The 24,681-nt window shown below is 41.3% G+C and overlaps 1 protein-coding gene across 1 annotated transcript in view; it reads right to left on the bottom strand.

The window, feature by feature from the left end:
• Nucleotides 1-24,681, bottom strand: part of stx18 (syntaxin 18) — a 225,430-nt gene that overhangs the window by 45,778 nt on the left and 154,971 nt on the right. The window lies entirely within an intron of this gene.

Below are 24,681 nucleotides of genomic sequence, written 5' to 3'. Positions count from 1 at the left end.
TTGATGATGGTAGTGAAAATTGGCAATAGTTGGATTGTCTATATTTGAAACTTAAGGAAATGAGATCTTCTCAGGATGGATACCTGCCATCACAGCCATTCTCTTTTCTCCCTATACCTTCTGGGAGAAGATACAGGAGCCTGAAGACCAAGACAACCAGACTTGACAACAACTTCTTCCCCAATGCTATCAGATTTCTGAACCAATCTCTTCTTCCAGATCATCACCCAATGTTCTCAGAGCGCTTCCATTATTGTCATTTCAGCATTCCTTTTTTCACTACTTCAGTTTGCATCGTTATACTCTGCACCATTCCATACACTGGTGCTTGTCACATTGTTTATTGTTGTATTTGTTAGTACTATGTACACTGTTAACACATGAGCAAAGAAATTCCTTGCAATTTACTGTATAAGACAAACTAATCTGAATCTGAAAAAAATGTGGATTGAAGGGAAGAATCTTGTTGTCAAGGTCCACTTAAGAAGTATTATTAGAGGCAGACTGAAGAAAAGGGTTCTAGCAGAAGATGTAAATAGATAAGATCATGAATGTCACAATCTCTGGGTTACCAATTGGGTCCCATGCAAATTGACATTGGAACTGTCATCCTTGTCCGTGCCAGACAATATGTCACCTAAACCAACCTAAATGGCTGATTCTTAACTATCCTTTAAAGCAGGGGTCCCCAACCTTTTTTGCACCGCGGACTGGCCGACTGGGGGCGGGGGCGGTGTTCAAGTAGGGTTAAACTCACCTCAACATGTCTTTTACAGTTAGGGTTGCCAACTTTCTTGCCAACAAGGGACAAAAGTAGCAGTCAAATCCCGGGACACTTGTGTTTACCCCGAGGAAGACTACCATGACTATGAACCCTTGCGTGGGCACCTGTGTGCGCATGCATGGCGTGTGCATGCGCCTACGTGCCGATTTTTTTCCACAAATCTGTTTTGGCTTAATCTTTCCAACTATACTGTACATACATTATTTCTACTTTATATAGGCTGTGTATTTATCATATCATTCCTGCTTTTACTATATGTTAGTGTTATTTTAGGTTTGATGTGTTATTTGGTATGATTTGGTAGGTTATTTTTTAGGTCTGGGAACGCTCAAACATTTTCCCCATATAAATTAATGGTAACTGCTTCTTCGCTTTGTGCCATTTCGGCACGAAAGGTTTCATAGGAACACTCTACCTTACTGAGGGAAATACGGGACAAGGGCGGTCCTGTATGGGACAAACCAATTTAGCACAATATACGGGATGTCCTGGCAAATAAGGGACAGTTGGCAACCCTATCATCAAGTTCAACAGTGCGTGACAGGGAATGAGGAAAAGGTGCAGCTGACTCATATCGTTTCCTTGCGGCCCCGTCGCACATGCTTTGCAGCCCGGTACCGGTCCGCGGCCTGGTGGTTGGAGACCGCTGCTTTAAAGTAACCTATGTGAAGTCAGGTACAAGCTTCAGGGTTCTATTTTCCTAATCTGTGAAATCCAATGTCCATGTTTTTCCTTTCAACCAGTTTCCCTCCACACAGCCACCTCTACTTGTTCAAACTTAAGCTGGTATCATTAATCATTTCTTCAAAATCTATTCCTATCTTCAAAAAGTCTCTCCTGATGATTGATACACTAGCTACTGTACTCTTTGAAGCTTAGACAGTATTTTACAAATAAGGAATCTAGAGATTTACTTGCCCATTAGCCAGTTAGTTATATTGCCAAATTTGTGATAGCCATCTAAAAGCACTTAGTCCTGTAGCTGGTTGAATGAGCAGACTATTTCAGTACAGTAATGTTTTGGAATATTACTTGATTAGTATTGATTTTAGCATAAACCTGTAGTTAAACACTGAACTACTTTAAAGCTTCCAGTACAATATTTGGCACTTTGAGTGCACCATAGCAATCAACGATACTTCACAAGTGCAATGAAGCACATAGTACTGAAATAATTATGTTTCATTGTCTAGCTCACTTTAACCCTATAACCCAGAAGGCGGCAGCTATTGTGATCAAGTTAACTTTTGATTTTTGTCCTAAACATTTCAGGCTTTTTAATTTAGCCTGAGAAACCCCATATGATAGAGCACCTCCGTTCCATCTGCCATAAGCAGGACTTGCTGGTGGCCAACCATTTTTAATTCCAATTCCCATTCCGACGTGTGAATCCATGCCCTCCTCTTGCACCAAGATGAGGCCACCCTCAGGGTGGAGGAGCAACACCTTATAATCTGTCTCATACCCTCCAACCTGATGGTATGAATATCTATTGCTCCTTCTGGTGAACAAAACCCTTCAACCCCTTCCTCTATTCCCAACTCTGACCTTTTTCCTCTCCTCTTTTCCTTTCTCCTATGGTCCACTCTCTTCTCCTATCGGATGCTTTCTTCTCCAGTCCGTAACTTTTCCCACTCACCTGGCTTCACCTATCACTTCTTTCCCCTCCTCCACCCTTTAATTCAGGCATCTCCCCCCTTTCTTCTCAGCCTTCAAGAAGGTCTTGGCCCAAAATATTTACTGTTCACTCTTTTCCATAGATGCTGCCTGACCTGCTGAGTTCCTTCAGCATTTTGTGTGTGTTGCTTTGGATTTCTAGCATCTGCAGTTTTCTCGTGTTTGTGATAGAAAATGATTTTCTATGTGGGGAATCTAAATTATGTTTAGCAACACGAATTAAGATCTTCCCACAAAGACATTTGAAGAATACTTCTGCAGTTTCTATAAAATACTTGGTGAATTATGATATTATTTTCTTAAAATATTGATAAATAGCCCAACCAATTCTTCTCAGGCAGTCCCTTAGACTCAAGGATAATGTGTTTCCACTCCACTTTATGGTTCCTTAGGTGACTGATGAGAAAATGCAGACTATTCTACAGATTGAGCAGGTAGTTCATGAGGTTGTGCCCGCTGCCATCTATAGAGGACTGCTGTGTGCAACTGATGCATGGATTCGTAGTTCTCAATACTATGCACTATGCAATTAATGGATCAGGGCTTCTTCAAAGTTAGAAAGAAAAAATATAAGTCTGTAGATGCTGGAATCTGGAGCCACAATTTGCTGGAGGAGCTCAGCAAGTCAAGCAATCTTGGAGGTGGGGGTGGGGTGGGGGGAAAGAATTCTTAAGCGTTTGACAGCATGTCACATTTTTCTTGGAGGCATTGAGCACATCTTTGAATCTCTTCCTCCATCTGCATGGTAATCTAGTCCCATGACTCAGCTTGAAACAGAATGCTGCTTCAGGAGTGTAGATATGACGTGCTCTGCTCAACTCAATCCATGATGTCTAATCAGGTCTCATTGCTGTGAATGTTGGCTTAGGAGAGGACACACTGGCTTGCTTATCCCTCCAGTGTTGTACAGGAGGGCCTAATTGGTAGAGGACCTGTGTCTTGCAGATGTTGAATATGAGGCTATACAATCCTAACCTGTACTTTGGTGGACAGGTTAGTGACATGGAGCTTGACCTTCATTTCAATCAATACTCACAAGTAACATTCAGGCTAAGGCAGTATCTTTTAAAACAAAATAAATTCATTGTGCATTTTGTGAAGTAAATAAATACTTTCCTGTTTTGCACTGTACACTATGATATTCGATCAATTTTGAATGCTCCTCCTTAGTTAAATTTAGTTACAGTTCTTCACAATGATCTGTAACTTGATGGACTCAGCTAATCACCAAGAATTGTCTATGGTCCTTATTGTCTAGGCTTGATTCTTGCTGACTCTTTATTGTAAGGCGGCAAGGTAAAGCGAGGCTCCCTAAAGCCAGTGAACAGGCTTTAGGTTTGATTTGCTAACCAAAAAACGCCTTTGACAGCAGTAAAATCTTCACGTTCTGCCATAGCTGGGCGGTTTTTCCTTTATGATTTTACAACCTCTCTCATACTCAAAAACACTTTTAAAAGTATTTTGAATCATTTAAAAATATATCAAAGCTAAATTTGTTGAAAAAGTTAAGAAAACATTCACAAACCACTATTTGCATTAAAGTAACATGAAAAAGCCTCTTTCTAAGTACTGTCATTAAAATGGAGTGAAGATGTAACTTTTTTTCTGGACTTTTACTGGGGAATATGTTTTTCCGCTGTAAGAACAGAACATGGATGGGAATGGCTGGCCACATTCAGCACAATTCACTACAATATTCCAGCCATTGCAAAAGTGATTGTCACAGGATCAGATGAAGATTTCTAACATTTCAAAGAAAGTGACAAGGTCACACTTTTATCCACGCCTTGTTGTTTTGTTGATGGTTTTACATTGATTTTTACTTAACAGCAGTCAACGATAAATTGTAGGTTTTGACTGAGTATTAATAAAGTAAGGAAGGTGTGTGTCTTGGAAGAGAGCTTGCTGGTGATCAGGTTCTATTTATAATGACTTGCTTATCCTACAGATATCTTTAAGATAGAACATTGATGTCAAAGTCAGATTTTCATATCTGAAGGAAACAACTGAAATTACCTTGCAGCACACTTCTGAGCAATATTCTGATATCTTCACAGTGATATTTAATTTAAGATTAAGGAACATATGGTGTTTTATCAGGATCATGACTTTGAAAAGCCATTGTTACTGATTAGGTATCTTTGCTCTAATCAGTCCTCTATGAATAAATTTACCTCCTACTTATTTTGACATTTCCAGTGAAGTTATTTGAGTGTCCATGTTACTGGAGTATCTCAACAACAGCTTTCAATAGACTGATTGACTTCAATAACAATCAGCTATAGGTTTTCTGGCTCCTGCACCTCCTTCCCAATAATAGTAACAAAAGGAGGAATATCCTGAATGGTGAGGGCTCTTGGTGATGGGTGCCAAGTTCTTAAGCCATCGCCCCTGGAGGTCCTCAGTAATGGAGAGGTTGTACCTGTAGTGGAACTGGTGAGACTATAACCCTCTGCAGCATCTAGCAGTCCTGTGCATTGGTGCCTCTATACCAGGCTGCGAAGCCAGCAGCCAGAATGTACATCTGTAGAAATTTGTAAGAGTCTTTGGAGACATAATAAGTCTTTTCAAACTCCTAATGAAGTAGAGGCCATGTAGTGCCTTCTTCATGATGACATCAATGTGTTGGGCTCAAGATAGATCTCTGAGATATTGACACCCTGGAACTTGATGCTGCTCATCTTTTCCACTTCTGACCCCTTACTAAAAACTATTGTGTATTCTCCTGTCTTTCCCTTCCTGGAGGCTACAATCAATTCCTTGGTCTTGCTGATGTTGAGACGTTTTGTGCAAGGTTATTGTGGCAGCACCAGTTAACCAGCCAATTGATGCCACTCCTGTACACCTCTTTGACACCATCTCAGATTTTAATCAACAACATTGATATAATCTGAAAAATTTATAGACAGCATCTGAGCTGTGCCTAGCCACGTGGTCATACGTCTAGGTTAGAGCAGGGCTAAGCATGCATCTTTGAGATTGACATGGTAGCACTGCAGTTAGCATAACACTATCGTACTGCCGGTTGTAAGAATGAGGTTCAATTCTCTCTGCTGTCTGTACGGTGTTTCTATGTTCTCCCCATTACTGCTTGGGTTTCCTCTTTCCTCCCACATTGCGAAGACATTCAAGTTGTGGATGTGCTTGGCATCAGAAGCATGGCAACACTTGAGAGCCACCCAACACAACCCTCGCTGATTTGATTTGAAGCAAAGGGTGTATTTCATTGTATGTTTCAGTGTACATGTGACAAATAAAGTTAATCTTTTTCTATTTAATAACCATTATTAATGTAATTAGGATTTCTTTTCATTTAGTATTGATTTTATGTACAAAATAAATAAGAATTCTATCAAATCAGTCACTTCCATTACCCAGACTCACTCCATAATTGATTGCTCATAATTACCATTTGGATTAGCAAAGCAGACTAACTCTGTAAATATTTTGGATTTTATTTTCAGTCTTGAATTTCCATGGAACTTCCTTTCTACTCCTAATTTCTGGAGACTGGCACCACTCTCACGGTCCTGGAAGCTTTTCTATGTATTCAGCTGTTCAATGTTTGGCTTACCATCATAATGTACATATGTTCAATCTATTCCTCATTCTGTATATCATAGCATATTGTGGTGCTTCGAGGCGAACTTAGCCAAATTCAAGATGACATGTTAAAAAGTAAAAATGTATCAATATCATGTGATTCAGACATATACAAATCAAAGAAGCTTTGGAGTTGGATTCAGATTTATTTATCACATGTACATTGAAACATACAATGACATTTGTTATTTACATTAACAACCAAAACATCCAAGGATATGTTGGGGCAGCCCAGAAGTGTCAGCACACATTCTGGTGCCAGCATAATAGGCTTACGGTGTTCAGCAGAATAACAGAAACAAAACAACAAAACAAAACAAAACAACAGTAAAACAAGTATCTTTGCCACCCTGCCACACAGACAGGACTACAACCCCAGTATAGGCCATCGCCGGGGCTCTCATCCTTGGTCTTTGACTCTCAGACTCTTAGATATTGGGCTTCCACTTCACGCCCCAGGACTCACTAATCACGGTGTGACCTTCAGGCCTGAACTCCAGGACTCGCCAGTCTGGGTCTAACTTTTGGGCCTCAACTTCTGGACTTACTTGTAAGGTCCTCTGGTCCATGTGATCTGGGCCCTTGTGACTCCTTCGGGCCTCTACCTTTGGTCTTCAAACTTTCAGTCTTCTATCTCCGGACTTCAATCTTTGGTTTTGCCCTCCGGCATCAACTTCAGGACTTGCAGAATTTGGGTTTGACCTTTGGGCCTCAACTTCTGGACTCACACAAACCTCCAACCCCAGCAACCAGGGTGATCACAGCCCTCATGACTCCTGCATGTACCCAGGACACGACACCCATACAGACTTCTGACATGGGTCTGGGACTAACCAATCTGGGATCACTGGTCCCCTCAGCGCCTGCCAACGTATGCTCCGGGATCACAGATGCTCGACCACGGGGTGCTCCGAATTAGACTCGAACTCGTACCCAGACTATTCATTTACTGCCTCTGCTTCTAACTCACTCTCATCCCTGTCCCTAAATTCCAACCTGACCCCTGACTCACCACGCTTAACCCCCACTTCATTGATCTGCAAAACAGAGCAGCTACATATGCATTTGTCAAGTTTTACTGGAAAGTAATGTATGAAATTTCTTGCTGTAAAGAATGCACAAAAAAATAAGCTTCAATACACTTTGACAAACACAGTAAACCATCAACGTTTCAAAAGTGAGATTATATTCAATTGTGCAACACATAAAACCAATATCAAAATGCAGTGGTTTACTCCAGAGTGCTCCATTTCCCCCCATATACCTCAAGATGCGTTGATTGTTAGATTAATTGGTCACTCTAATTTGGCCCTGGTTTGTATGTGTCAGGTAGAGTTTGTAGAGGGACTTGATGGGAATGCGGGTTACAAGATTAGTTAGAGAAAGAATGGCATTGCCTTGTGAGCAGGGCTCAGAAAGTCAATGGCTCCCAGCTAAGTAATGAGAAACCATGAACACTTAGGTCAATATTTCCTTTTTTTCTGAATTTTATTTCTGCTTACTTTTACACATGGGGAGAGAACTAAAATGTTGCTCAGTTCCTGCACGCAGATCATCCACTTCATTGTGTCAACGCTCTATATTTCATGTTTTACTATTTTACTTTGTTTCAGGTTAATGAATTGCCTGTTTGACGATAATAAAACAAATTGGATTTATAGAAGGTTTCCAATGTATGCCCTGAGATTTTATAAAGTGGAAAATAATACTCAGGATAAGACTCACTGAATTTATTCATACTATCAATTTACAGTGGGAAAATAACATTATATAGGCTACAATAATATTAATATTTATAGCTTCCTTTATATAAAATTCAATTGGCTTCTTGCTTTCATTTGTCAAATTTTTAAATTGACAATCTCCATCATTTCACTAGTTTGGAAGAAAATACTGAGAGTAGCCAAACTATTGGTTAGCAAACCAGCAGTATTTCAAATGAGCAATTACTTACGACACTCTTTTACTTGTTTAATGTACATGCATGGGAGAAAAATATGTCCTTGGCTCTATGTGTTAAACACACAATTTAGCTTGATTTCCTCACTTGTAGACCTCAGTCAGTTTGGATTGGCAAAAATATCTCCACAATGTCCATCAAGTACAAGTACACCACAAGGCTGTGTGATTAGCCCCTTGCTCTACTCGCTTTACACTTACGACTGCGAGGCTAAGCACAGGTTCAATGCTAAATTTAAGTTTGATGACACCACTGTAACTGGCCAAATCAAAGGTGTTGATTAATCAACACATAGGAGGAAGATTGAAAATTTGGCTGAGTTGTCCCACAACAAGAAGCTCTTACTCAAAGTCAGCAAGACCAAGGAGCTGATTACTGACTTCAGGAGGAGGAAACTGGAGGTCCTCATCGGGAAATCAGAGGCATAGAGCCTCAGCAACTTTAAATTCCTTAGTGTTATCATTTCAGAGGACCTGTCCTGGGTCCAGCACATAAAGGCAATTATAACAAAAGCACAGCAGCACCTCTACTTCCTTATAAGTTTATGAAGATTCAGCATGACATCTAAAACTTTAACAAACTTCTATCGATGTGTGGTGGAGAGTATATTGACTGGTTGCATCATGGCATAATATAGAACCACCAATGTCCTTAAACGGAAAATTCTACAAAAAGTAGTGGATATGGCCCAGGCCATCACGGGTAAACCCCTATCCACCATTGAGCACGTCTACACAGAGCGCTGTCACAGGAAAGCAGCATCTATTATCAAGGACCCCCACCACACAGGTCATGCTCTCTTCTCACTGCTGCCATCAGGAAGAAGGTACAAGAGCCTCAGGACTCACACTATGAGGTTCAGGAACGGTTATTACCCCTCAACCACCAGACTCTTGAACCAGTGAGTAACTTCACTTATTCCATCACTGAACTGTTCCCACAACCTATGGACTCGCTTTCAAGTACCCTTCATCTCATGTTCTTGTTATTTATTAATTATTATTTCTTTATTTTTCTCTTTTGTATTTCTGTTTGTTGTCTTTTGCACATTGGTTGTTAGTTTGGCCTGTTGGGTGTAGTCTTTCATTGATTTTGATACTTGGATTTACTGAGTATGCCTGCAAGGAAACGAATCTCAGGGTTGTATATCGTGGCATATATGCACTAATAATAAATTTTATTTGAACTGATAGCAAAGATGGAGGCGGAGTTAAGATGGTGCTAGACAGCAACTCCTTTGCTTGCATATTTGGAAACAGCTCTATTTCCATCTTTAATATCTCTGTTTTTCCCTTTCAGGGTTCTTTTGAAGACCTTGACCTGGAGTTACACGCTGACTTTGGTTCTTTGCGGGAATGGGACCGTTCTCGGGGTTTCTGGGTCGGCCGTTGTTCGGTACGCCAAGGGGTCAGCCTGAGAGGCAGTCTAGTGTTTAGAAGCCTAAGATTTCAGGGCTCTGGAGACAGACGGATCAAGGGCCGGTGTCACGGCAGGAGACTCGTGTGTTGTCGAGGAGGCTGATAAATCTTTCGCTATGGGCCCGAAGACCCGAGATCTTTGCGACGAAACGGACTTTTTAACATCGTAAACTAGCGTGTTGTTATGTCTCCCGCTTGCTGTGAAAATGGGGGACACCTCCCTCTCCCTTAATAGGGAGAGAGAGAACCTATGGGTTGCCGAATGCCGGATGAATTGCGATAGTCTTTGGGGTAACTGCAAGGTCTGTGCCTTTTCTATCGCTTAGCTCACGCTCGGTAGTGGGTGCGCTTTTTTTTACCAGTGGGGGGAGGGGGAATTGTTGTTGCTGCTGCCGCTTACGCGCGGGAGGGGGGAGCTGGCGGGGGAGTTTGGAGTTCTCCCGTTTAACTGTCGTTTATTCTTTGGGGGCACTTCTCTGTTTTCGTGGATGTTTTGCGAAGAAAAAGCATTTTAGGATGTATATTTTATACATTTCTCTGACGTTAAATTGAACCTTTGAAATGTGCATTAAATTCTGCTTCAATTGTATCCTTTCATTGACTACAACAAAATCAAATTTAAAAAAGTGGATGATAAATCCTATTTTGCCTAGTTCCTCAGGATTGGAAGATAGCTATCTGTGAATTATTTTAACTTCAGATAGCCACTGAATACCAGCTACTACACAGATGTAACAAGTTTTCCATCCAAGAATCATAGAATCCCACAACACAGAGTTTATTCTAGATAACCACCATTTTTTGTGTGAAACATTTTCACCTCAGATCTTAAAATTTCTCCCCTTTCATTTTTAACCTGTGCCCTCTCGAACTAGATTTCCCTATCTTAGGAAGAAGATTCTATCTGACCAATCCACATCCCTTATTATTTTACAAGCCTCTTTAAATTCGCCCTTCAATCTCCTATGTTTCAGTGAGAATAAATCCAGCCTATCCAGTCTCTCCTTGTAACTACAGCCTTCCACTCCGGGCACAATCCTGGTGAATCTCTTCTACACTGTCTCTATTGCCACCATATCCTTTCCGTAATACAGTGACCACAACTATGTGCAATACTCCAAGTGAGGTCTAACCAATACTTTGTACAGCTGCAATATGATGTAGTACCAACTCTTACACTCAGTGCCTCAGCCTACAAGGGCAATCATACCAAATGCCTCTGCCACTACTCTACCCGTGCTGCCACTCTCAGCAGGGTATGGAGCTGCATGCCAAGGTCCCTTTGTATAATGAACACTCCTAAGGTCTATACTTTATACTGCTTATCCCTGTGTTATGGCACGTTGAAGAATGGAAATTTGCCCTTATAGATTCACACATTGTTACTAAAAAATTGAAAGATGGAATAAAACAAATTTGCTCTTATGTAACCTGCGAGAAGAAAACCAAATAAAGACAAAGCATGAATCAGACAACAAAATTTGTCACGTTTTGTCAAGGATTCACATGACAAAAAGTTATGTGATGGATGGCTTTCTCGGAATACAACCCCCTTGTAACCCAGGTGTATACTATATGTCTAACTTGAATTTTTGACTTCCTAAAGTGCATTACTTCACAAATGTCTGGATTAAATTCTGTCTGTCACTGTTCAGCCCAGCTTTCCAGCTGAGTCAAGTCTCAGTTGTATCCTTTGGCTATGAGGCTAGAACGAATTGGTATCTTGGCTTTGTTACATGGATTGAACATATCCACCCAAATACTGATGCACTCTATATACTACAAGGAAAGCAAATGGAATGTTTGCCTTTATTGCAAAGGGGATGGATGAAAAAATTCAGGGAATCTTGATACAATTGGACATCCTAGTGAGACCACATTTGAGAAATGTTGAGATATTTGGTCTCCTTGTTTAAGGAGGACTATGGAAATAGTTATAAGAACGTTCTCTAGGTTTGAGATGTAGGCGTTTTTTGTGAGGAAAAATTGAGCAGGCTGGATCTAAACTCAATGTCACATGCTGTTATATAACATGCAACCAGGACACATCTTTACTCCAGTGCTTTTGAGGATTGTAAGAACCACACAGTTTTGAAACTTCTAAGATACAGTGGGGAAATGACCTGCCATAATCATATCCATGTTGTAGATAGTGTATTTTACCATTGGATTCTACAGATGCGTGATGGAGAGTATATTGATTGGTTGCATCACAGCCTGGTATGGAAACACCAGTGCCCATGAACAGAATATTCTACAAAAGTAGTAGATACAGTTAGTTCAGCATGGATAAAGCTCTCCCTGCCATTGAGCACAACTACACAGATTGCTACTGTGGGACAGCAGAATCCATCATCAAGGGCCCCCAACACCCAGGTCATGCTCTCTTCTTGATGCTGCCATCAGGAAGGTGGTACAGGAGCGTTAGTATTCACACTGCAAGGTTCAGGAACAGTTATTATCCCTTACCCATCAGACTTTTGAACCAGTGGGGTTCAACTTGACGCCACCATCAGTGAACTGTTCCCACACCCTATTTATTTTTATTATTATTTTTGTTCTCTTTTATACTTGTAGTCTTTTGCACATTGGTTACCAGTCTGCCTTGTTGAGTGTGATCTTTCATCAATTTTATTAAGGTTCTTGGATTTACTGAGTATGCCCACAAAAAAACAAATCTCAGGGTTGTATATGGTGACCTATATGTACTTTGACAAAAATTTACTTTGAACTTTGATCATTGGTTCATATTCATAGATCCTCTGAGATTAAATATTGCAGAAATTAAAATGGAAACCAACAAAAATTCCTCTTCACAATACACAGTGGAACTCAGCTGCTAAGGTGTTGATCGGTTGTTGACACTTTTTAGATTCTCAATAACATTTTAAGAACGCTGTGTGCTTCAGTTTAGTGGTCTTCAGTAATTTCAGAAAGGGCTCACAGGCAAACTACCACAAAGTAACAAATTTTACAGAATCTTATGACCAAATCACAAAACTCTTGAAACTTTTATTTTTAAGATTAACATGGCAAAATTTCTATTGTGTCACATTTTACTCTTAGACTGTCATCAACTGACAGGAACCAAACTGGAAACCTACTGCATTATATCTTTAGGTTCCTCTTCCATGTACCAATTTGTACACAATAAAATGTCATACTATTTTTGGACCAAATTATTCCTCTATAAATCTTATGGGGAAAAAACAGACAACAGTGGAAAAAGGCCAATCACTCATCAGATCTTGCTCCACCCCACCCTCCCTCCCTCCTTGTTATACTGGCCATCTCCCTTCTTCCTTTCCAGTCCTGATGAAGCGTTCACCCGAAATGTCGACTGTCCATTTCCCTACGTAGATGCTGTCTGATCTGAGTTCCTACATATCTTTTGTGTGTTATTTAAGATTTCTGAATGATGCCAAGGAAGTAAAATAAAGCAAAAAGTGAGTGGGAGGACCTGAGGCACATGAGAAAGAATTTGTGGAAGAAATTCATTTTTTGTAAACAGCAGTGGTCATGCAGATGCCTCCCTCTACACACCTAGCTGTGTTGAAGCTGTGAAACCATGTTTGAACAGATAAGTATAACTATCAATTGATATTTTGCACAAATGTTAAGAGAACACATTTCCCTATCTATAAACTTACAGTCTATTGTAATTATTCTATTTTATTTCACCACAGGACAAAATGCTGCTTTTTTCCCCATTCTGCCAGATTAAGTCAATTGTATTCAAATTTGACTGCAACAGGCTTAACATCACCAGTCTCAAATGTCATCATTCATCTTATTCATTTCTATGAGGTGCAATGCTGTTCTGCAGTATGCCTTTGGGTGCTGTGAGCAGCAGCATATGTCCTGGTGTCAATGAAAATCAATCATCTACTCATTCACCAAAATTTTGAGAAAAACAGAACTATGCGTCAAGCTGACAATATTATGTTGACAATACTTCTGTACATTATCAAAAAGAAAACTAGAATCAATGGATTTGGTGCTTTAAGTCTGTAAAATCGAATTAAACAAAATTATTCATCCTCCAAATTGTTTACACTCAATTGGTTTATACTTCCTGAAGCTAAAGCTGAGGGACTACCTGTGCTTTCAATCATGAATGTGATGATCCAAAATAAAGATCCCTATTAAAGCAAAATTTGACCCATCAATTCTCTGTCCTTGTTAAAACAAAACTAATGTCCTGGAAAAATTCTCTTAATTTATTTTAAGGATTTCCTGGCACATAGCCTACAAGTGAAGGACTTATTAGAGACTTTTAATGTGATTTCTGGAAAAGGTCATACTTCACCTATTTTTTTTGGGAAAAGTTATTAGGTTAGTCAATGAAGAGAGTCTATTTGATGTTTTCAAAATACAGTGAATTCCAGTTAACTGGGACACATCAGGACCAGTACCGTTGGCCCAATGAAGGGGCTGCCCCAATTAGCTGAAGTTTCATGAAAATAGTTAGAAAGATATAAAGACAAACTACGTTTTAACTGAGTAACAAACTATGTATTTAAATAAAATGCAGAACATATTAGAACACTATCAGTACCTCTGTAAAAATGTGTATAGTTCCTATTATATATCGTGCAGATAAGTGAACTATCCATTCTTAGCCCCTTAAAACATCGAGGCTTAATGCCTTTCCCAATATCCAGCATCCTCACAGGTTATCTTGCTATATCAAGAATGCAGTTGTAGATTTCGACACTCTAGCTATCTCTGCCAGCCGACGATGAGTGGTGTTAGGTGGATAGCTTTTAATTTGGTCCAGTAGGGTAATTTTTTTGGCTAGTGTCAAATCTTTTCATGCATCTCAGCAGGGGTCTGAAATTTTTCAAAACAAAGTTATCAAAAATCACTGCTTTTTGAAATGGATAACATCAATGTACACAACTGGCACTATTTAAAACAGTACTTTTGATAAGATACAGTTACAATTTAAGATGGAGCCCCATGGGATTAGAAAGAAGTTTTGGGGTTAGAGAGAACAGATTGCATCTTCATGGATAGAAAATTTGTTATTTGTGGTAGTGGCCTTGCTTTGAAAAGAGTGCTGTCCCTAATGGAACCACTTTAGAATTGTTCCTCTTCACCGCGCAAATCAAAGGAAAGAAAGATCTCAGTTGGCTGTGGGGATGCCTTCCACATCCTCGCAGCCAGTGAAGTACTGTAGGAAATATAATCAGCATTGACACAGAATTCTGCTCCTACATGTTGCAATAAGTGCCTAGATATCAGTATACAGTAACATTGGTTCAAGAATAAATGCTGTGAAGGTTACTAGGATAAGTTTTACAAGCACCTGTAAGGCAACTTGACAGTGCTGCACAATCTCATTACTGTACTGGAGTAGTGTTTGAATTAATAACTTTCCACCCCAATTGGATGTCTATCACAAATAAGCCACAGCACATCTGGATGAAGGCACAGGAGGAACTCAAGTGGTAGAGTGGGAAGGCTTTGGCGTGAACAGACGGAGGCTCAAACAAGAAGAGGTAAGCCTTTTTCGATTTTTCTTAGTATAGAGTAGGATGGAATACTCCTCCCGTCAGATGTGGGAATTCAGGATACTTGATGGGTTTCCCCGACGACTACATCCGCGGTAAGTGCACCCAACTTCCTGACTGACGGTCAAGGAACTGGAGATGGAGTTGGATGTACTCAGGATATTCAGGAGGCTGACCATATTATAGACGAGATTTTGAGAAGGTCGTCATATCCAGAATACAGGCTTCACACAGTAAATGGGTGACCACTACAGACATCCCACCCTGTAAAAACTCATTTCAGGGCACCACCATTTCAGGGTGGTAGCACCCCCGCCCCCCCCAACCCCATATTCCTACCCCCCCCCCTGGTCAACCTCCAAGGGTGTATGTAATACTTTGTTTAGTGATTTTGTCTAATCTGTAAACCAAGTTGAGTATATGCAGAAAATGTGACATTAAAATATGTACTTACATTACATTATCATGTTTATTCTATTACAACTTTAAGCAAGTCTACAGGGAGTTTGGCCTCGTCACGTAGGACATCAATAGCGTAGCTCCTTAGCAGCCAGCCAGCGAGTTTAAATAACGTTAGCTATGCTAGTGAACAAATGACACCTGTTAAACTCACCTCAACATGTCTTTTACAGTCATCTGGGCAATAGAAAGGTCACTGTTGCAAACAGTGTAGCGAGCAACACTGTCATTATTTTGACTCCTATTAGGCAGGGATACACTGTAGTGTAGATTGGGGTGAAGTGCGTTTTATATATTTTTTGAAACACCCTGCCATGGCGGTGCAGGACACGGAACTAAACTGATGGAGAGACAGAGGTCAACTGTAAAGTCCGCCCACAGAGAAAACTGATAGGTCTACTTAGCACGAAGAGAGACCAATCAGGATGCTCGCTCCCGCTCTCCCTCTCCCTCTCAAAAAAAAATCAATTTCTGGGATATTGTATATAATTTGCGGGTGTCAGGTAGCTGCCATCAATATGTGGGAGACTCCCGGAACTTCCGGGAGAGGTGGGAAGTCTGCCATTAGGACAGGTAAGGGGATGAGGAAATCAGTGCAGGGTTCCCCTGTGGCTATTCCCCTCGGCTACAAGTATACCTCCCTGGATACAGCTGGGAGGATGACTCATCATCATGGCTGCAGCAGCCAGGCTTGGTGGCACGGTGGCCAGCTCCGAGGCCCAACAATTCGAGGGACAGAAAGGAAATTCTATGGCTGCAAAAGAGACATCAGGATGGTGTGTAACCTCCTGGTCGGGAGGTTTGCTGATGCCACTTGGGAGAATTTAAACTAGTTTTGCAGGGGGCTATGAACCAAAGCCCCAGGTCACTTAGGGAAGGATCAGCCTGGGAGGTAGGTGTCAGGGAAAGTGTTGAAAAACAAAATTTGAAAAACAGGTATGATGGGTCAGATAGTTTGAAGTGTGCATATTTTAATGCTAGTATTATGGGTAAGGGTGATGAATTTAGACCATGGATCATTACATGGAACTATGATGTTGGAGCCATTACTGAAACATGGTTGAGAGAGGAGCAGGAATGAATGATTATGTAGATGGATGGGTTCGTACCAGGCTTTCAAAGTTTTGGAAAAGATAGAGGAAGAGGTAAAATGTTTGGGGGGGCGGGGGAAGTTGCACTACTAATCAGGGACAATATCACAGCCATACTCAGGGGAGACATAATGGAGGGGTTAGACACCAAATCCATTTGGGTAGAACTCAGGAGTAGTAAGGGTGCATTGTACTACAGGTCCCCTAATAGCCACCAGGACATTGAGGAATAGATATGTAATCAGATTAAGGAAACATGTGAAAATAATAGGGTTGTTGTCATGGGGGATTTTAACTTCCTTAATATAAACTTGGATCTTCTTAGCGCAAGGAGTGTAGATGGGGCTGAATTTATTATATCCAGGAAGGTTTCTTAAATCTATATGTGGATGGTCCAATGAGAGGAGGGGCCATACTGTACCTGATGTTGGGTATTCAGCCTAGCCAGGTGACTGACCTTTCAATGGGTGAATAGTTAGGGAACAGCAACCACAACTCCTTAACTTTCAGGATAGCTATAGATAAGGATAGATATAGTCCTTGTGGGTTTGTAATTGGTGAAGGGCAAAATTACGAGGGCATTAGGCAGGAACTAAAAAGCGTTAATTGGGAATACCTTTTCTCTGCTAAGTCCATATTCAACATGTGGAGGATCAATTGCACAGAGTACAGGAAAAGTACGTTCCTGTTAGAAGGAAGGATGAGGATGGAAAGATAAGAGAATCTTGGATGTCCAGACAGATGATGAATTTAGTCAAGAAGAAAAAGGAAAAGTATGTAAAGCTTTGGAAGTTAGGATCAAACTAAGCACATGTGGAGTATAAAAAGCCAGAAAAGAACTAAAGAAGGGAATTAGGGAAGTCAGGAGGGGCCATGAAAAGTCCTTGGCAAGTAGGATTAAGGTGAATCCCAAGGCATTCTATACAGACATCAAAAGCAAGTGGATAACCAGGGAGAGGATGGGACCACTCAAGGATAACGGGGAGAGTGTCTGCTTGGATGTGGAAAATGTAAGGGAGGTACCTAATGAGTACTTTGCTTCAGCATTTACCAAGAAAAGGATATAGAAGACCAGGAGATCAGTGCTGAGTGTACAAATACATTAGGATATTTAGAGCCCAAGGAAGAGGAAGCATTGGGCCTCCTAAGGAGTATTAAGGTGGATAAGTTCCCAGGGACAGATGGGATTTACCCCAGGTTACTGAAGGAGGCAAGAGACAAGATTGCTGGGCCTTTGACCAGCATCTTGGTGTCCTTTCTAGCCACAGGTGAGGTTCTCGAGGACTGGTGAGTGGCTAATGTTGTACCTCTATTTAAGATGGGAAAAAAGGAAAATCCTGGGAACGACAGACCAGTGAGTCTCACGTCAGTTATAGGAGAAATGCAGGAGAAAATTCTTAGGGATAGGCTATATGAGCATTTGGAAACCCATGGCCTAATTCTGGAGAGCCAGCATGGCTTTGTGTGTGGCATGTCGTGTCTTATCAACCTGATAGAGTTTTTTGACAAGGTGACAAGTGAGTGGGTGTTGTCTACATGGACTTTAGTAAGGTATTTGACAAAGCCCCCTGTGGAGGCTAATCCAGAAGACTAACATGCATGGGATCTGCATCGAATTGGCTGTTTGGATTCAGAATTGGCTTGCACATAGAAGACACAGGTAGTGGTTGAAGAGACTTTTTCGAGCTGGAGGTCTGTAATTATTGGTGTTCCACAGGGATTTGTGATGGGACCTCTGCTGTTTGTAATGTATATAAATGGCCTGGAAAAAAATGTAGGTGGGTGGGTTAGTAAGCTTGCGGATAATACCAAGATTGGTAGAGTCATGGATAGCATAAAGGACTAGCAAAGAATATAGCACAATATAGATCAGTTGCAGATATGGTCAGAGAAATGGAAGATGGAGTTTAACCCAAGTAAATATGAGGTGCTACACCTTGGTAGTGCAAATGCAAGGAGACAGTACACTGTTAAAGGCAAGATCATTAACAGTGTTGCTGAGCAGTGAGATTTTGGGATCCAAATTCATAGCTCCTTGGAAGTGACTACACAGGTCAATAAGGTGGTTAAGAAGGCTTTGTGAATGTTTGCTTTTATTGGTCGAGGAACTGAGTTCAAAAGTCAAGAGGTTATGTTGCAACTTCACAAAACTCTGTTTAGGCCACACCTGGAGTATTGCATACAGTTCTGGTCACCCCACGACAGGAAGGATGTTGAGGCTTTGCAGAGCATGCAGAAGAGGTTTGCCAGGATGTTCCCTGGTTTAGAGGGCATGTGCTGTCACGAGACACTTAATAAACTTGGGTTGTTTTCTCTGGAGTGCTGGAGATTGAGGGGAGTTCGGATAGAGATTTATCAGATTATGAGAGGCATAGATAGAGTGGACAGAGAGCATTTGTTCCCGGGGTTGAAATGTCTAATGCCAGAGGGCATGCACTGAAGGTGAGAGAGAGGTAGGTTCAAAGGGATGTGATGGATAAAGTTTTTTACTCACAGAATCTTGGATGCTTGGAACACATCGCCTGGTATGGTGGTAGGGGCAAACACATTGAAGGCTTTTAAGAAACGTTTAGATAAGCACATGGATGTAAGGAAAATGGAGGGATATGGACATGATGAAGGTAGAAGGATTTAGTGTTTGGGTGTTTTTAGTTGGTCTGGTACAATAATGTGGGCTGAATGGCATGTTTCCGCACTACACCGTTCTAACTCAGTAGAAATATAAGGAACCCACCATCAGCTGAGTGGATAACAAAACACTGAAATCCGATCCAGATGCTCTGTGGGAAAATGCACATCCGATGTGGGCAAAGTAAATATCAGTCTCGTGTGTACTAGGAAGGATCTGAATTAAAGTCACGTGAGTGGGTAACAAACAATGGTATTGAAAATGTACAAATGCACTAAAGTCCAAAAGCAAATCGGTATTCACTGCCATGATGATTTATAAGAACATACTCTAACATCCAATGCCTATATGGATTTGTTAGGCCTCCATTTATAAAGTAGAGTTTAGTTTTGGTCATTATGTCATCAGTGATACAGAGGTTTTGGAAGAAGTACAAATATTGGTCACTAAAATGATACCAAGTTTAAAAAAGATCTTTGCTTCATAGAAAAACAACAGGAATTCTGCAGATGCTGGAAATTCAAGCAACATACATCAAAGTTGCTGGTGAACGCAGCAGGCCAAGCAGCATCTATAGGAAGAGGCGCAGTCGACGTTTCAGGCCGAGACCCTTCGTCAGGACTTCATAGAACTGTTTTTTTGGCTGATAAAGCTTAGACACTAGGACATTATAATTTAATTTTTTTAACATTGTTATTCATTTTTAAATTGGATTAGATAATGTCCATGCATTAATTGCATTAGAAATTACAGAGAAAATGCACCTAAGTAACCTATGTATGTCATTAGATTAGGTGCCAGCCTTCTTTTTTCAGAATGGTCGCTGACATTTGCAAAATGTTTTGCATCCTGCAAACAAAGAACATACAGTTCAAAAATGAATCCAGATGATTTACTGATTCATATTGAGCATGTGATGCTAGATGTTATGTTTCAACTTATTTAAGAGTTAGTGGTCTATTTCACAGAATTTGGAAGGGTTTACTGTTTTCTTTGGTTCTCCTCCATCCTTCTGTTTAGAACACAAACACATTGCAATCATGTACCACCTAGTTCCGTTTTCGTCCAGAATCTGCCACACATCTTTGGCACGTTTACTTGTGTTGATTATTTTGTATGTCTAATGACTCTTGAGAAATTTTGAGGTTGCCTTGTAGATAAGAAAACACAAAAAATCTTCATTCAATTACTCAAAAATATCTTATTTCATTCCATCCACCAATTACTTTATCCCAACAACATTTCCTGTAAAACTATTAGTTGTTAAGGCTGCCTATAATGACAATGGTATGACCATCTGGAGTGGCAATGTTTGGTATCTCCTCGTCAATCAATCTTGACTAAGACTGATATTATAAACATATAATTTGCTCAGTAAAATCCATATCACTGATTGTTTTCTGGGCAAACTGCCCTCTTTTTATTGGTAAAAGTTGCTGCAGTTTGTAGCGATAACAAAGTAACACAATAATACCAGGGAAACACACACAAACTGCTGGAGGAACTCAGCAGGCCAGGCAGCATCTATGGAAATGAATAAACAGTCAATGTTCTGAGTCGAGACTCTTCATTAGGACTGGAAAGGAAGTGCAAAGATGCCAGAATAAAAAGGTAGGGGAGGGGAAGGAGGACAGGCTAGAAGGTGTTAGGGAAAGTCAAATGGGTGGGAAAGGTAAAGGACTGGAGAAAAGGGCATCTGATAGGACAGGAGAGTGGGCTATGGGAGAAAGGGAAGAAGGCAAGGCATCAGAGGAAGGTGACAGGCAGGTGAGGAGAAGAGGTAAAAGGATAGAGTGGGAAATAGAAGAAGAGGGAAGGGTGAGGGGAAAAGAATTACTGGAAGGAGAAACCAATGTTCATGCCACCAACAACAGGAATTCTGCAGATGCTGGAAATTCAAGCAACATACATCAAAGTTGCTGGTGAACGCAGCAGGCCAGGCAGCATCTATAGGAAGAGGCGCAGTCGACGTTTCAGGCCGGCCTGAAACGTCGACTGCGCCTCTTCCTGTTCATGCCACCAGGTTGGAGACTACCTATACGGAATATGAGAGTGGCCTCATGAAGGCAGAAGAGGAGGCCATGGACTGACATGTCAGAATGGGAATGGGAATGGGAATTGAAATGGATGGCCACCGGGAAATTTCACTTTTTGCAGATGGAGCACAGACTCTAGACAAAGTGGTCCCCCAATTTCTGCTGGGTCTTACCAATGTACAGGAGCCCACACGGTGCGCACTACAGGAGAAGTGTTGCCTCACCTGGAAGAATTGATGGACCCTGAATGGAGGTGAGGGAAGAGGTGAATGGTATTTCAGTGGAATAAAGGAAATTACAATGGCATGAGAGAAGAACTGGCCGAAGTTGATTGGAAAGGGACATTTGCAGGAAGGACAGCAGAGCATCAATGGCTGGAGTTTCTGCAAAAAATGAGGGAAGTGCAAGACAGGTATATCCCAAATAAGAAGAAATTTTCAAAGGGAAGAAGGACACTACCGTGGCTGAAAAGTGAAGTCAGAGCCAAAGTAAAAGCAAAAGAGAGGGAATACAAGGAAGCCAGAGGTAGTGGGAAGATAGAGGATTGGGGAGCTTTGAAAAACTTGCAGAAGGAAACTAAGAAAGTCATTCGGAAGGAAAAGATAAATTATGAGAGGAAGCTGGCGACTGATATCAAAGAAGATACTACAGATTTTTTAAGCATATAAAGGGTAAAAACGAGTCAAGGGTAGATATAGGACAAATACTAAATGACGCTGGAGATAGTGTAATGAAAGATGCAGAGATTGTAGAGGAACTGAATGCATATTTTGCATCAGTCTTCACAGTGGAAGACATCTGCAATATACCAGCCATTCAAGAGTGTTAAGGAGGTGAAGTTTGTGCAGTAAAAATCACGACTGAGAAGGTGCTCAGGAAGCTTAATGGTCTGAGGGTGGATAAATCTCCTGGACCTGATGGAATGCACCCTTGGGTTCTGAAGGAAATAACTGGAGAGATTGCGGAGGTGTTAATGATGATCTTTCAAGAATCGATAGATTCTGGCATTGTACCGGATGACTGGAAAATTGCAAATGTTACTCCGCTATTTAAGAAGGGTGGGAGGCAGCAGAAAGGAAACTATAGACCTGTTAGCCTGACATCAGTGGTTGGGAAGTTGTTGGAATTGATTGTTAGGGATGAGATTGCGGAGTACCTGGAGGCACATGACAAGATAGGCCAAAGCCAGCATGGTTTCCTGAAAGAAAAATCCTGCCTGACAAACCTACTGCAATTCTTTGAAGAAGTTACAAGCAGGGTAGACAAAGGAGATGCAGTAGACGTGGAGTACTTGGGTTTTCAGAAGGCCTTTGACAAGGTGCTGCACATGAGGCTGCTTAGCAAGATAAGAGCCCATGGAATTACAGGGGAGTTACTAGCATGGGTGGAACATTGGCTGCTCGGCAGAAAACAGAGAGCGGGAATAAAGAGATACTATTCTGCTGGCTGCCGGTTACCAGTGGAGTTCCACAGCGGTGTTAGGACTGTTACTTTTTACGATGTATGTCAATGGTTTGGACTACGGTATTAAGGGATTTGTGGCTAAATTTGCCAATGATACAAAGATAGGTGGAGGAGCGGGTAGTGTTGAGGAAACAGAGAGCCTGCAGAGAGACTTCGATAGTTTAGGGGAATGGGCAAAGAAGTGGCAAATGAAATACAATGTTGGAAAGTGTATGGTCATGCATTTTGGTGGAAGAAATAAACAGGTGGACTATTATTTAGACAGGGAGAATTCAAAATGCAGAGATGCAGAGACTTGGGAGCCCTTGTGCAAGATACCCTAAAGGATAACCTGCAGGTTGAGTTGGTTGTGAAGGCAACGAATGCAATGTTCGCATTCATTTCTAGAGGTATAAAATATATGAGCCGGGATGTGATGTTGAGGCTCTGTAAGGTACTTGTGAGACCACACTTGGAGTATTGTGTGCAGTTTTGAGCTCCTTATTTTAGAAAGGATATACTGACATTGGAGAGGGTTCAGAGAAAATTCATGAGAATGATTCCAGGAATGAGAGGGTTATCGTATGAGGAACGTCTGGCAGCTCTTGGGCTGTATTCCCTGGAGTTCAGGAGAATGAGGGGGATCTCATAGAAACATTCCAAATGTTAAAAAGTCTGAACAGATTAGATACGGCAAAGTTATTTCCCATGGTAGGGGATTCTAGGACAAGAAGACACGGCTTCGGGACTGAAGGACGTCCTTTTAGAACAGAGATGCAGAGAAATTACTTTAGTTAGGGGGTGGTAAATTTGTGGAATTTGTTGCCATGAGTGGCTGTGGAGGCCAAGTCATTGGGTGTATTTAAGGCAGAGATAGAAAGTTTCTTGATTAACCAGGGCATCAAAGGGTATTGGGTGAAAGCAGGGGAGTGGGGATGACTGGATGAAGTGGATCAGCCCATGATTGAATGGCAGAGCAGACTAGATGGGCCAAATGGCCTACTTCTGTTCCTAAATCTTAAGGTCTTATGGTCTTATGAATAGGCAGATGTAGCATTTCTGTCGCTTACAGGGATAGATGCCAGGAGGGAGGTTACTTGGGAGGGATGAATGGACAAAGAAATCATGGAAGGATCAATTCCTGTGGAAAATAAAGAGCGGGAGAGGGGAAAAGGTGAAGACACATTTAGTGCTAGGAATTCCCCTGAAGATGGTGGAAGCTATGAGAATGATGTGTCGGATGCAGAGGTTCTGATGTCCTGGAAAGGAAAGCCTCATCCTGGGAACAGATGTGGTGGAGATGAAGGAACTTTGAAAAGGAAACGGCATTTTTACGGGAGGCAGGAGAGAAAAGGTCTAGTCAAGATAGACGTAGGAATCAGTAGGCCTATCAAAAATGTCAGTAGACAGTTTGGCTCCAGAGATGGAGGCAGAAAGATCAAGAAAGGGGAGAGAGGTGTCAAAGATGGACCACATGAATTTAAGGGCAGGGTAGAAGCTGGAGGCAAAGTTGATGAGCTCAGCATGGATTCATGAAGCAGCACCAATGCAGTCATCAAGGTAGTGCAGAAAGAGTTGGGGAGTATTACCAGGGTAGGCTTGGAATATGGATTGTTCCACATAGCCAACAAAAAGTCAGGAATAGCTGGGGTCCCATGTGGGTGCCCATGGCTCCCTCTTGAGTTCAGAGAAAATGCAAGGAGCTGAAGAAGAAATTTTTTACAGATGAGGACTAATTCTGCCAAATAAAGGAGGGTTCTGGTGGTGGGAAATTGGTTGGGTCTTTTGTTGAGAAAGAAGCAGAAAGCTTTAAGGCCTTCTTGATGGAAGGATAGAAGTATATAGAGACTGGACATCAATAGTGAAAAATGATGGGGTCAGGGCCAGGGAACTGAAAGCGGTTGAGGAGACTGACAGCATGTGGATGTAGGTGGGAAGGGTCTGAACCAAGGAGATAGAATAGAGTTGAGGTGTGTGCATATGTGTTCAGTGGGGCAAGAGCAGGCAGAGACAGTGGGCTTGCCTGATCAATCAGTTTTGTGGCTCTTAGGTAGGAGGTAGAAAG

Source organism: Mobula hypostoma, chromosome 4 (assembly GCF_963921235.1).
Source record: "Mobula hypostoma chromosome 4, sMobHyp1.1, whole genome shotgun sequence".
NCBI lineage: Eukaryota > Metazoa > Chordata > Chondrichthyes > Myliobatiformes > Myliobatidae > Mobula > Mobula hypostoma.
Note: the sequence above shows the minus strand (reverse complement) of the source record. Positions and strands in the feature narration are given on the sequence as shown.